This window comes from Hemiscyllium ocellatum, chromosome 25, assembly GCF_020745735.1.
Source record: "Hemiscyllium ocellatum isolate sHemOce1 chromosome 25, sHemOce1.pat.X.cur, whole genome shotgun sequence".
NCBI lineage: Eukaryota > Metazoa > Chordata > Chondrichthyes > Orectolobiformes > Hemiscylliidae > Hemiscyllium > Hemiscyllium ocellatum.
In genome coordinates this window covers 9,317,114-9,330,173 of record NC_083425.1, presented here as the reverse complement: position 1 = coordinate 9,330,173, position 13,060 = coordinate 9,317,114, and the positions used below count along the sequence as shown (strand labels likewise).

At 42.0% G+C, this 13,060-nt stretch overlaps 1 protein-coding gene across 3 annotated transcripts in view; it reads right to left on the bottom strand.

Annotated features, from left to right (window-relative positions):
- Positions 1-13,060, bottom strand: part of smurf2 (SMAD specific E3 ubiquitin protein ligase 2) — a 295,636-nt gene that overhangs the window by 124,312 nt on the left and 158,264 nt on the right. The gene's annotated exons all lie outside the window — the stretch shown is intronic.

The window sequence follows — 13,060 nt, the reverse complement described above, 5'->3', positions numbered from 1 at the left end:
AGCAGACAGATTGCACTACACCAGCTGCCTACAGGAATACAGATCTAGCAGCAGAACATTCAGCTCTGTTCTGTCAAAAAATTAGATTGTGGTCGACCTACATCCTCATTTCGTTCACCAGTGTTGGCTCCATAATCCCTTAATATCATCAAGGGATAAATCTGCCTCTAGTTTAAAATTATCAATTGAAGTAGTAGCCTTTGCTTTTTCAGAAAGTGTCTCACATTTCTACCATATTACGCACAAAGTAGTGTTTCTTAATTTGTCTGAATGGCCTGGTTCTGATTTTAAGATAATGATTTCTTGTCCTAAACCCCCCACCATTTGAAAAGTCTATCTGCATAACAATGCCATTCTAAATCCTCAAACCTCAATCAAATCACTCCATAATCTTCTACACTCCAGCAAACATGATGCTAACTTTTGTGACCTCTGCTCATAACAGAATGCTTGGGGTCCTAATAAAACTCTGGCAGATCTGATCTGCATCCCTCTCTCGACAATATATCTTCACCACAATACATTATCCAAAAATTGTACACCGTACTCTGGATGAGGTTCTGAGAAGTGCTGTAGATGTTATCATTCCTACCAATATGCAATTTTATTACTAAGTTCCCCACCACCTTCTATTTTGCTGAGGCATACAGTTATCCAATGCCCAAAAGGTCTTTCCTTCTGGAGGCATGGCAATCAATGCTGGCTATTTAACAACAGGCCGAATCATACCCAAATCTAATTCTACCCAATCCTCAGCTGGCAATGAAAGTGTGTCCCTGCACAGCAAACAAAAACACAAGTTCTGACTGATTTTCCTCTCCACAATGCAAAAGACAATGGCATATTATCTGAAATCAACTAACTACAGACTAACAATCAAATCTTTGTTCATAGTCTTGTTATTTACATAGTATTTTACAAACTAGGTTTTGGGCGAATCCATTTTGTTTCCTTTTATCGTTTTGCAATTTACCCGATATATTGTCCAATCCACTTCAATAAAACTGTTTCAAGAATCAATATCACTATCAAGAATAGATTAAACTGTTTAGATGCAACCAATATACGTGGCAGCATGAAATGCTTTTAACTGTATGCTTTTATTATAATTAATTTTAATGAGAAATCTCAAACATTGTTACAGTGCACAGTTGTGGTTCTTACCAAGTCTTAAAATAATTCAAAATAGTTTTCCCAATCAGGATATTAGTCAGCACTCCACAAGAACTTGAAGTGTACTTTTACCTTTCAAAGGATATTAACGTGAGTGGGTATAACCACTGTAGAGTTTTATTTTGCACAGCAGGTTGTTTTTGGCTTATTGTTTGATTCTTTCAAATAGTCCTGTCCCCAATCCTTTCCTTTCACCCCTGTGAAGTATTTACTTCCTTTTTTATATAAATTACACTTACAGGTAAATACATATAAGACAACAAACTTCAGCATACTCTAAGCTAATTTGGTTAAGGGGATGGTCCATCTTGTGAGAGTGAAAAATAAAGCCAGAGCAGTTTAGAACAATTATTTAATTGCCAAATTGAGATTGCAACATTTGGCATGATCAGAAATTCATACAACTTGCAGGTGTAGGGACAAAACCTTGACATTTCACAAAAGGTCCTAGGGAGTGTTGCTGAACAAAGAGACCTTGGAATGCAGGTTCATAGCTCCTTGAAAGTGGAGTCGCAGGTAGATAGGATAGTGAAGAAAGCATTTGGTATGCTTTGCTTTATTGGTCAGAGTATTGAATACAGGAGTTGGGAGGTCATATTGCGGCTGTACAGGACATTGGTTAGGCCACTGTTGGAATATTGTGTGCAATTCCAGTCTCCTTCCTATCGGAAAGATGTTGTGAAATTTGAAAGGGTTCAAAAAAGATTTACAAGGATATTGCCCAAGGTTGGAGGATTTGAGCTACAGGGAGAGGCTGAACAGGCTGGGGCTGTTTTCCCTGGAGCATCGGAGGCTGAGGGGTGATCTTATAGAGGTTTAGAAAATTATGAGGGACATGGATAGGGTAAATAGGCAAAGTCTTTTCCCTGGGGTTGGGGAGTCCAGAACTAGAGGGCACAAGTTTGGGGTGAGAGGGGAAAGATATTAAAAAAAAGACCTAAGGGGCAACTTTTCCACATAGAGGGTGGTACGGGTATGGAATGAGCTGCCAGAGGAAGTGGTGGAGGCTGGTACAATTGCAACATTTAAGAGACATTTGGATGTGAATAGGAAGGGTTTGGAAGGATGGGCCGGATGCTGGCAGGTAGGACTAGATTGGGTTGGGATATCTGGTTGGCATGGATGGGTTGGACCGAAGGGTCTGTTTCCGTGCTGTACATCTCTACGACTCTAAAAAGAATTAATCATTACACCCTCTGGAAAAACACAGAATCACTATATAAGCAACTTTGCTTTTAACTGTGCATATGCATACTCTAGAAGTTCCTCTTAGTTTTACAGGAGCATCACCACCAAACATTGGCAGCTTCATCATTATTGCTACTGCAAAATCAAATGCAATATATTCTAAAATGGTTTATTTCAAACAGCAATAAAGCAAATTTGGGTGTATTGTGTGAAAATTAAAGATAAATCAGATGTCTTATACAGTTAAACGAACATCACATGCAACTATGCTATGTTAAGAAAAAACAAACATAAAAATTCAAGTTATCAATCTTTATGAAAACTCTTCCTCGAGAGTGTCAACAATGAATATTACACATTAACAGAAAAAAAATCCTGTGTTAATTCCCTGGGGCACTCAAACTTTTCATTGGCAACTAATTCAAAACAAAAAGTGAAGTTGAACATAGCACCAATGAAACTAATTTTAAAGCACCATAAAATACCAAAATGGAAATAATAGCTGCATAAAACCTTTGCTATTTTCAGTGATTTTCTTAATTATATGCTGTGGTGTCTTTCAAATGCATGATACATGTCTCAAATACCACTTTATGAAATTGTGTCATGTTGATTGTTTGTAACTTTGTTCCTAGGAAAGGCAATAATACAGGGACAACCATGAATAACTGTCAATTTCCCAGAAAAACAAACAAAAACACTTGTGTTTAGTTGAATCACATAACATAGAAAAGAAATTCATCAGATGCAGAAAACATATATCAACTTCATTCTAAAACAAATTACACGTAAACAATGAAGGCAGCATCCTTATTCAGATGAATAGGTCAGTATTCTTAACATTGTGAAAAAAGTGAACCTACTGCACCATTAATAATTTCTTTTCAATCTTCCTGCTACAAAACAGGAATACATCAGAACTGCTGTTTGGATAATGAAGAACTTATGCTCGAAACATCAACTCTTCTGTTCCTCTGGTGCTGCCTGACCAGCTGTGCTTTTCTAGCACCATACCTTTCAAATCTGATCTCCAGCATCTGCGGTCCTCCCTTTCTCCCTGTTGTTTAGATAATGCCAACAATACACATTTTGTGCAGAAACAATGCCTATTCATAAGGTACACCCAATGAAATAACATGAGTAAAGGGACCTGGGAGTGCTAGTCGAGAATTCTCTAAAGGTAAACATGCAGGTTGAGTCTGTGATTAAGAAAGCGAATGCAATGTTGTCATTTATCTCAAGAAGGTTGGAATATAAAAGCACCGTTGTGCTACTGAGACTTTATAAAGCTCTGGTTAGGCCCCATTTGGAGTACTGTGTCCAGTTTTGGTCCCCATACCTCAGGAAGGACATACTGGCACTGGAGTGTGTCCAGCGGAGATTCACACGGATGATTCCTGGAATGGTAGGTCTAACATACGAGGAACGGCTGAGGATCCTGGGATTGTATTCACTGGAGTTTAGAAGATTAAGGGGAGATCTAAAACAAGATAATACATGGCTTGGAAAGGGTGGACGCTAGCAAATTGTTTCATTTGGGCGAGGAGACTAGGACCCGTGGACACAGCCTTAGAATTAGAGGGGGTAAATTCAGAACAGAAATGCAGAGACATTTCTTCAGCCAGAGTGGTGGGCCTGTGGAATTCATTGCCGCGGAGTGCTGTGGAGGCCGGGACGCTAAATATCTTCAAGGCAGAGATAGATAAATTCTTGATGTCACAAGGAATTAAGGGCTACGGGGAGAATGTGGGTAAGTGGAGTTGAAATGCCCATCAGCCATGATTGAATGGCAGAGTGGACTCGATGGGCTGAATGGCCTTACTTCCACTCCTATGTCTTATGGAGTAAAGTCTTACCCAGTCAGTACCACATTTAAATTCAATTTCTCAATCTTCCACAATCCTGCAGGTAGGGGGATATCAATGCATTGTTATTAACGTTGACATTGTAGCATTAATGCTGAAGATGCTCTGCTATTTTATAGCATTTGGGGTTAGATACAATTTAGATTGCGATGGGTGAGATAAATTATCAGTTAATGATACACAGTAGTAAGCTTGTTCTCCACAACAAGAAGATAATGGATTTCCAGGAAACACAAGCCATGTTTAGAAACTATAATTAAAGATTCACTTGGTTTTGTATACTGTACTTTCCATTCAATTCTGTGGTTAAAGTTTAGAGGAATACAGAAGACCATTTCACCTACAGTTATGAGGTTTGTAGTGTCAATCCAATTTGTTGACAAACTGATTAATGGTGGCCAACATGCAACACCTTACACATTTATCTAAATTAAACTCCATCTGCCAGTCCTCAGCCCATTGATCCAGTTGATCAAGATTTCATTGTACTCTTAGATAACCTTCTTCACTGTCCACTACACCACCAATTTTGACATCATCTGTAAACTTACTAAGCATGCCTCCTATATTCTCATCAAAATCATTTATATAAATGACAAACAGTAGGCCCACCACTAATCCATGCAGCACACCACTGGTACAGGCCTCCAGTCTGAACAACAACCCTCTTCCACCACTCTCCGTCTCCTAACCTCAACGCAATTTTGTATCCAATTGGCCAGCTGTCCCTGGATCCCATGTGATCTAACATTATCATGCAGAACCTCATCAAAGGCTTTACCAAAATCCATGTACACAATGTCTATTGCTCTTTCTTCATCTTCTTGGTCACACCTTCAAAAAACTCAGTTTGGTGAGACATGATTTCCCATGCACAAAGCCATGCTAACTAATCCTAATTAGTCTTCACCTTTCCAAATGTAAGCAAATCCAGTCTGTCAGAATCCCCTCTAACAACTTACCCACCCCTGATGTCAGATTCACCAGTCTATGGTTCCCTGGCTTTTCCTTGCAGCCTTTCTTAAATAATGGCACAACATTAGTCAGGAGAAAGTGAGGACTGCAGATGCTGGAGATCAGAACTGAACTCCCCCTCCCACTCCACCAAGGACATGCAGTCCTTGGACTCCTCCATCGCCAGACCATAGCAACATGACGGCTGGAGGAAGAGCACCTCATCTTCCGCCTGGGAACCCTCCAACCACAAGGGATGAACTCAGATTTCTCCAGTTTCCTCATTTCCCCTCCCCCCCCACCTTGTCTCAGTCCCAACCATCGAACTCAGCACCATCTTCCTAACCTGCAATCTTCTTCCTGACCTCTCAGCCCCCACCCCCACTCCGGCCTATCACCCTCCCCTTAACCTCCTTCCACCTATTGCATTTCCAACGCCCCTCCCCCAAGTCCCTCCTCCCTACCTTTTATCTTAGCCTGCTTGGCACACTTTCCTCATTCCTGAAGAAGGGCTCATGCCCGAAACGTTGATTCTCCTACTCCTTGGATGCTGCCTGACCTGCTGCGCTTTTCCAACAACATTAGTCACCCTACAATCATAGCTGTAGATGATACAAATATCTCTGCTGGAGATTTCATTTTCTCGCCTAGCTTTCCACGACATTCTATGATACACTTGATCAGATCCTAGGGATTTATCCACCTTTGTGTTTTAAGACATCCAGCACCTCCTCTGTAATGTGGACTCTTTTTCAAGACATTATTATTTATTTCCTCAAGTTCCCTAGCTTCCACGTCTTTCCCCAAAATAAACACAGACACAAACAGATGGCATTGTTAATCTTTCAGGGGCCCTATTCTCTCCCTAGTTACTCTTTTCCCTTAATGTACCAGTAGAATCTCTGGTTTCTCCTTAACTTATCTACCAAAGTTATCTCATGTCCCATTTTTGCCTTCCTGATTTCCCTCTGAACTGTACTCCTTTCCCCCTATATTCCTCAAGAGATTCACTTGATCACAGCTGCCCATACCTGACATATTTCCTGACCAGAGCCTCAATATCTCCAGTCATGCAGTGTTCGTTACTTCTACCAACCTTGCCCTTCACTCATACAGAAACATACTCTCATTATCTTACTTTTGAAAGCCTCCCACTTTCCAGTCATCCCTTTACTTGCGAACAGCCTATCCCAACCAACTTCTGAAAGTTCCTGTCTGATACGGTCAAAATTCACCTTGCTCTAATTTAGAGCTTTAACTTTTACACAAGGCCTCTTCTTTTCCATCACAAATTTAAAACTAATAGAATTATGGTCACTAGTCCCAAAATACTCCCCCCACTAACACCTCAGTCACTTGCCCTGCCTTATTTCCCAAGAAAATGTTGAGTTTTACTCCTTCACTAGTAGCTACATCTCCAGAATGATAAAGAAAATTTTCTTGAAGACATTTAACAAATGCCTCCACATCCAAGCCCTTAACACTATGGCAGTCCCAGTCTTTGTTTGGAAAGTTAAAATTCCCTACCATTTCAACCCTATTAATCTTCTGGATATCTGATATCTCCTTACAACTTGCTCCTCAATTTCTTGCTGACTATTTTCCCTGGAGCATCGGAGGCTGAGGGGTGACCTTCTACAGGTTTACAAAATTATGAGCGGCATGGATAGGATAAATAGACAAAGTCTTTTCCCTGGGGTCGGGGAATCCAGAACTAGAGGGCATAGGTTTAGGGTGAGAGGGGAAAGATATAAAATAAACCTAAGGGGCAACTTTTTCACGCAGAGGGTGGTCCGTGTTTGGAATGAGCTGCCAGAGGAAGAGGTGGAGGCTGGTACAACTGCAATATTTAAGGGGCATTTGGAGGTGTATATGAATAGGAAGGGTTTGGAGGGATATGGGCCGGGTGCTGGCAGGTGGGACTAGATTGGGCTGGGATATCTGGTCGGCCTGGACGGGTTGGACCAAAGGGTCTGTTTCCATGCTGTACATCTCTATGACTATTAGGGGGCCTCAAGTACAATCCCATCGAGGTGATCATCTCCTTCTTATTTCTCAGTTCCACCCATATAGCTTCACTGGACAATCCCCCAGGAATATTCTCAGACCTACCATGACGTTTTCCCTAATTAAAAAAGTCACTCACCCTCTTCTCATCTCCCTATCTTTCTTGCAATATCTATATGCCGGAACACTGAGCTACCAGTCCTGTCCCTCCTTCAGTCATGTTCCTGTAATAGCTAGAATTTTCCAGTTCCATGTTCACATCCGTGCTGAGTTCATCTACCTTCCTTGTCAGGCCATTTGCACTGAAATAAATGCAGTTTAATTCATCGGTCTTACTTCATGCTCCACCATGCTCTGTCTGCTATGTCTATTTAATTTGCTCCCTTTAACTTCTGAACAAGCCTCAACCTTCTCTCTTTTCTCACTACTGTTTAGGGTCCCACCCTTCTCTGCCTAACTAGTTTAAAGCATCTCAAGCAGCATCAGCAAATCTCCCAGCCAGGATATTGATTCCCATCCAGTTCAGATATAAAGCGTCTCTCTTGTAGAGGTCACTTCTGTCCCAGATGATCCAGAAATTTGAATCCCTGCCCTCTGCACCAGGTCTTCAGCCATGCATTAATCTGCCCCACTCTCCTATTCCTACTCTCACTAGCTCATGGCACCTGAAATAATCCAGAAATTACCATCCTTCAGGTCCTGCTTTTTAACCTCCTGCTGAGCTTCCCATATTCACTCTGCAGAACCTAATCCTTTTCTCCACCTACATCATTGGCACCAATATGCACAATGACCTCCAGCTGCTCATGCTCCCCTTTGAGAATTTGCTGCAACTGCTCAGAGACATCCTTGACTCTGGCACCGGGGAGGCAAGACACCATCCTGAAATCTCGCTCATGGCTGCAGAAACTCCTGTCTGCGTCCCTGACTGGACAGTCCCCTATCACCATTGCTCACTTGGGTCTTGACATACCCTATTTAACAGCAGAGCCAGCCACGGTGCCCAAGACCTGGCAAGCACTGGAGTGTAGGGATACCCTTAGTGCTGCTAGAAAGGGAATTTCAACTTTTTGATTAAGTAATAGTACAGGACCAACAATACAGTTCCAACTGAGAATGATTTGTAGCTTGGAGGGGAACTTCCAGTGTTGTCATGCATCTGTTGCCTTCCTCCTTCTAAGTGCCTGTGGTCATGGGTTTGGAAGGTGATGTTGAGGGAATCTTGATGAGTTACTGCAGAGTTTGTTGTCGGATGATACACACTGCTGCCACTGAGGGTTAATGATGAAAAAAATATATGCTGGACAAGGTGTCAATCAAGTGGACTGCTTTGCCCTAGATGATTTAGAGTTTCTCAACTGTTGCTGAAGCATCCAAGCAAGCGAGGACCATTCCATCACACACTCCTGGCCTGTATTTGGTAGAAGATTCACAAGCTTTCCGGGAGACAAGAGACAAGTTATTTGGTGCAGAATGTCTAGCCTCTAAATTGTTCTTGCAGCCACAGCTTCTGTTTTCCGTCCATGGCAACCCCCACTGAATGTTCATTATGGTGGTTCAGCAATGGCAATATCACGAAAGGCTAAGGGTATTGGCTAGATATATTGTTTGAAGATCATTGCCTGGCATTGGTGTGGCATGAATATAACTTGCCAATCATCAGCCCAAGCCTTGATATTGACGCTTCATTGCCTGGGTGAATATTGCTGAACTTGATGCAGTCATCAGTGAGTGAACATCTCCACTTCTGACAACATGATTGAGTAAAGGCCGTTGGTGAAATAACTGAGATAGCTAGATCTAGGACCTGTTCGAGGGGGTATGACTGGAAGATCCACATTAGTATAGCGGTTAATACCACTGCCTGCCTTGTACACACCAGGGTGCAATTCACAGTTGGAAAGTGGCTGATTCTAGAGCAAATCGCTACTCCAGAGGTGTGTCAAAGCATCTTTGAGCGGTTGAGTAGAAAACATCTAAGCTGAACAGCTTAGGGAGTACTTAACGTCCACCGGTAGAGTCCTCGCCTCTGGTCTAGAAGATCTGGATTCAAATACAACCTGCTCTGGAAGTGTGTAATAACACCTCTGAAGACAAAATATCTAGTCAGATTAGAGACTAACAGGTTTTTTTAAAAAAGTCACAAGCTTGTGCAAGTCCAAGCTTGAGATTTCAAAAAACCTGTTGGACTATCACCTAGTTTTTATGACTAACGACTTTGTCCATCCCAATCCAACACTGGCACCTCTACATTGAGAAAGCATCTAAGCTGAGAATCATATGATTAACTTCAAGCAACCACAACTATCTTCCTTTGTGCTCGATAGGAATCCCACCAACAGTAAATACACCAATGGGTAATCACAAAGTAAAGAGGGACAACTCAAAGACTATGATGGTCATTCCTAACAACAGTGTCAAGGACAAATGCATAACTGACAGATAAATTGTTAAGATGATGATCAAGTAAGTCTCCCTCTCTTGCTGGTTGCTTCACCTACTGAACTCACCCTAGCAGCCATGTCCTTTATGGCTTGACAAGTCACAGTGCTTTCATGCCATTCTTGGTAATGGATATTGAAGTAATTCACCCCACCACCACCAGCTACATTGTGTCCTCAGCACTCTCAATGTCTCTGCCATGTGGTGCCCACAAAGAGAACACCAATTCATCAGCCAAAGGTCAGTTGATGGTAACCAGCAGGTTTCCTTGCCAATTTCTGACTTGACAACATGAGATTTTTAAAGTCCAAGTTAACTTTGAGGGTAATTCATTTCCAGCCGTGTACCACCTTTCCCTCTACCTCTGGTAGATGTGTCCTGCTGTGGGACAGGAAATATTCAGTGGTATTGTCTCGAACATCTTTTTGAAAGTCATAATTGTGTCACCATGACAATGTCAGTGGGACATCTCCCTCAATTTTGGCTTAAGTCCGCACATGTAGATAAGGGTATTTTTTTTTGTAGGGTCAACAAGGCTGGGTGTGCTGCGATTGATTCCAGTGCTCAGATCAATGCCAGCGAATCTGCACAGCTTCATTCCTTTATGATTTTGTAGTGACTTTTCAGCAATTAGGTGGCTTGCTGGGCCCGTTCAGAGGGCATTTAAGAGTTAAATGAATGATTATAAATCTGGAATAGTATAAAGGAAAACTGCAGACACTGGAGATCAGAGTTAAATGTGTGGTGCTACAAAAGCATAGCAGGTCAGGCAGCATCCGTGGAGCAGGAGAATCAACATTTCGGGTATAAGCCCTTCATCAGCAAAGTGGTATAAAGGTTAGATTGGGTAAGGAGGGAAGATTTTCTTTATTGAAGGTCATCAGTGAACCAATGGCTATTGACAACAATTGACGTAGGTTCATTGTCACCATTGGATTAGCTTTTAATTTCAGGTTTATTAACTAGATCAAAACATCTTCAACTGTCTTGGCAGTAACTGAATCTATCTCCTGGAGCATGCTTGAGCATGTTTTTTGCTTCCATCGCCAGCTCTGGCAGTGAATTCTATATCCTCTACTCAAAGTTTTGTCCTGTTTCAGTCTCAAATTTCTGACATTTGATCTTGTGTCCTTGTTACCTCTAAAATCAACTTTCCCAATCCTCTCATCAGTTTATACTCTTTCACCCTCTATAAATTCAAACTTATGCAAAGCTTCTACAGGCTGCATACCAACCTGCTTCAGGTTCTTTTCACATCTGTGCTTGATGACCTACATTGATTCCTGATTCCACAACATTGCCATTTTAAAATTCAACTTGTGATATTTTTATGCTTTCTAATCTGGTCCTGGCTAGTCTTTCCCATCTCTAATTACCACCTAAAACCTACAGACTATAACCTTCTCTTTCCCAATTCTAACCACAAGCACACGGCTGACCTTAATGCTTCCATGTCATGCCTGTTGAAGGGTAAAAAGTGAGGTCTGCAGATGCTGGAGATCAGAGCTGAAAATGTGTTGCTGGTTAAAGCACAGCAGGTTAGGCAGCATCCAAGGAACAGGAAATTCGACGTTTCGGGCCAGAGCCCTTCATCAGTCATTCCTGATGAAGGCGCTCTGGCCCGAAACGTCGAATTTCCTGTTCCTTGGATGCTGCCTAACCTGCTGTGCTTTAACCAGCAACACATTTTCATGCTTGTTGAAGGCACTTCCTTCAGACATTTTGGCTAAGCCTCTCCATCTCTTTCTTCCTACAAGCAGCTATCTATTTAACCAAGATTTTGATTTTTAGATTAGATGACTTACAGATCTAATCTAATCTAATGACTTCCACAGCTACCAATACTATACCTCCTCCCACCCTACCTCCTGCAAAAACGTCATCCCATTTTCCCAATTCTTCCTCCTCACCACATCTGCTCCCAGAAGGACGAGTTTCACCACAGAACACACCAGATGGCCACCTTCTTCAAAAACTGCAACTTCCCCTCCCATGTTGTTGAACATGCCCTCCAACGCATCTCATCCACATCCTGCACCTCTGCCCTCAAACCCCATCCCTCCAACCGCAACAAGGACAGAACCCCCTAGTCCTCACCTTCCACCCTCACCAACCTCCGCATAAATCGCATCATCCACTGACATTTCCACCACTTCCAAACGGACCCATCACTATGAACATATTTCCTTTCCCACCCCAATCCGCTTTCTGCAAAGACCGCTCCCTCCACGAATACCTGGTCAAGTCCATGCCCCAAAACAACCCAACCTCCCTCCCGGCACCTTCCCTTGCCACTGCAGGAATTGCAAAACCTGCACCCACACCTCTATCCAAGGCCCCAAAGGAGCCTTCCAGATCCAAACTTTCACCTGCACTTCCACACATCACTTATTGTATCTGTTGCTCCTGATGCGAGAGGGAGAAGTTGAATAGGCTGGAGCTGTTTTCCCTGGAGCGTCGGAGGCTGAGGGGTGACCTTACAGATGTTTACAAAATTATGAGAGGCATGGATAGGGTAAATAGGCAAAGTCTTTTCCCTGGGATCTTGTTAAATCACACACTTACAGGGTTAAATCACTTCTTTAAAACACAATCAATCAGGAGGTGTGAAATTGGATTTGGACCAAAGGGTCTGTTACCGTGCTATACATGACTGTAAGTGGCAACCACATTGCTGTGTCACATGCACATAGACTAAATAAGGGTTATAGGTTTTCTCCAGTGATGGTGATGGTGACCAGTATTTTATTCCACATTTTCATTAAGCAACTCGTAGCTGCAGTTGTAGGATTTGAACTCAAATGACTGCTGCATTACCTCAGGCATCTGGATTACTAGTTTAGCCACATTATCTCTAGGCTTATCACCAAGTTCTCAAGGGCAGTCTTGCCAATGACAATACCACCCCAAGAATATAACAGGAAAAAACTATATAGTCCTTCAATGTAAAAAAAAGTCTTCAAACACCCCAGAGAAGCAAAGTGAGGGGAAATAACGTATGGCGAGCCAAAGGAGGCAACTGCCATAAGAGGTAGGTGAGGAAATTGTTAATGTTTTAGTCACAAACTTCCAAACACTTCAGAAATGTTTCCTTAAATTCAAAAGTTCCATTATTTAAGAGGATAGGACATATACATCAGGAAATTACAGACATGTTAGTCAAATTTCTGTTTTGAGCAAGTTATTCAAATCCATTAGCAACAGAGTAACTGAGCACTTCAACAAAAATTAACTGAAGAGAGGGAGCCAGAATGGAATTGGGAAGGGCAAATTATGTTTAATAATCTAGTGTATTTTTTGTAAAAAGGTCACAAATGTAGGAGTAGCTAAGGGTGCAGACAAGGCGGAGATGATTGGATCATTTCCAATTTCACACCTTCTGATTCACTGTTTTAAAGAAGTGATTTAACCCTGTAAGTGTGTGATTTAAC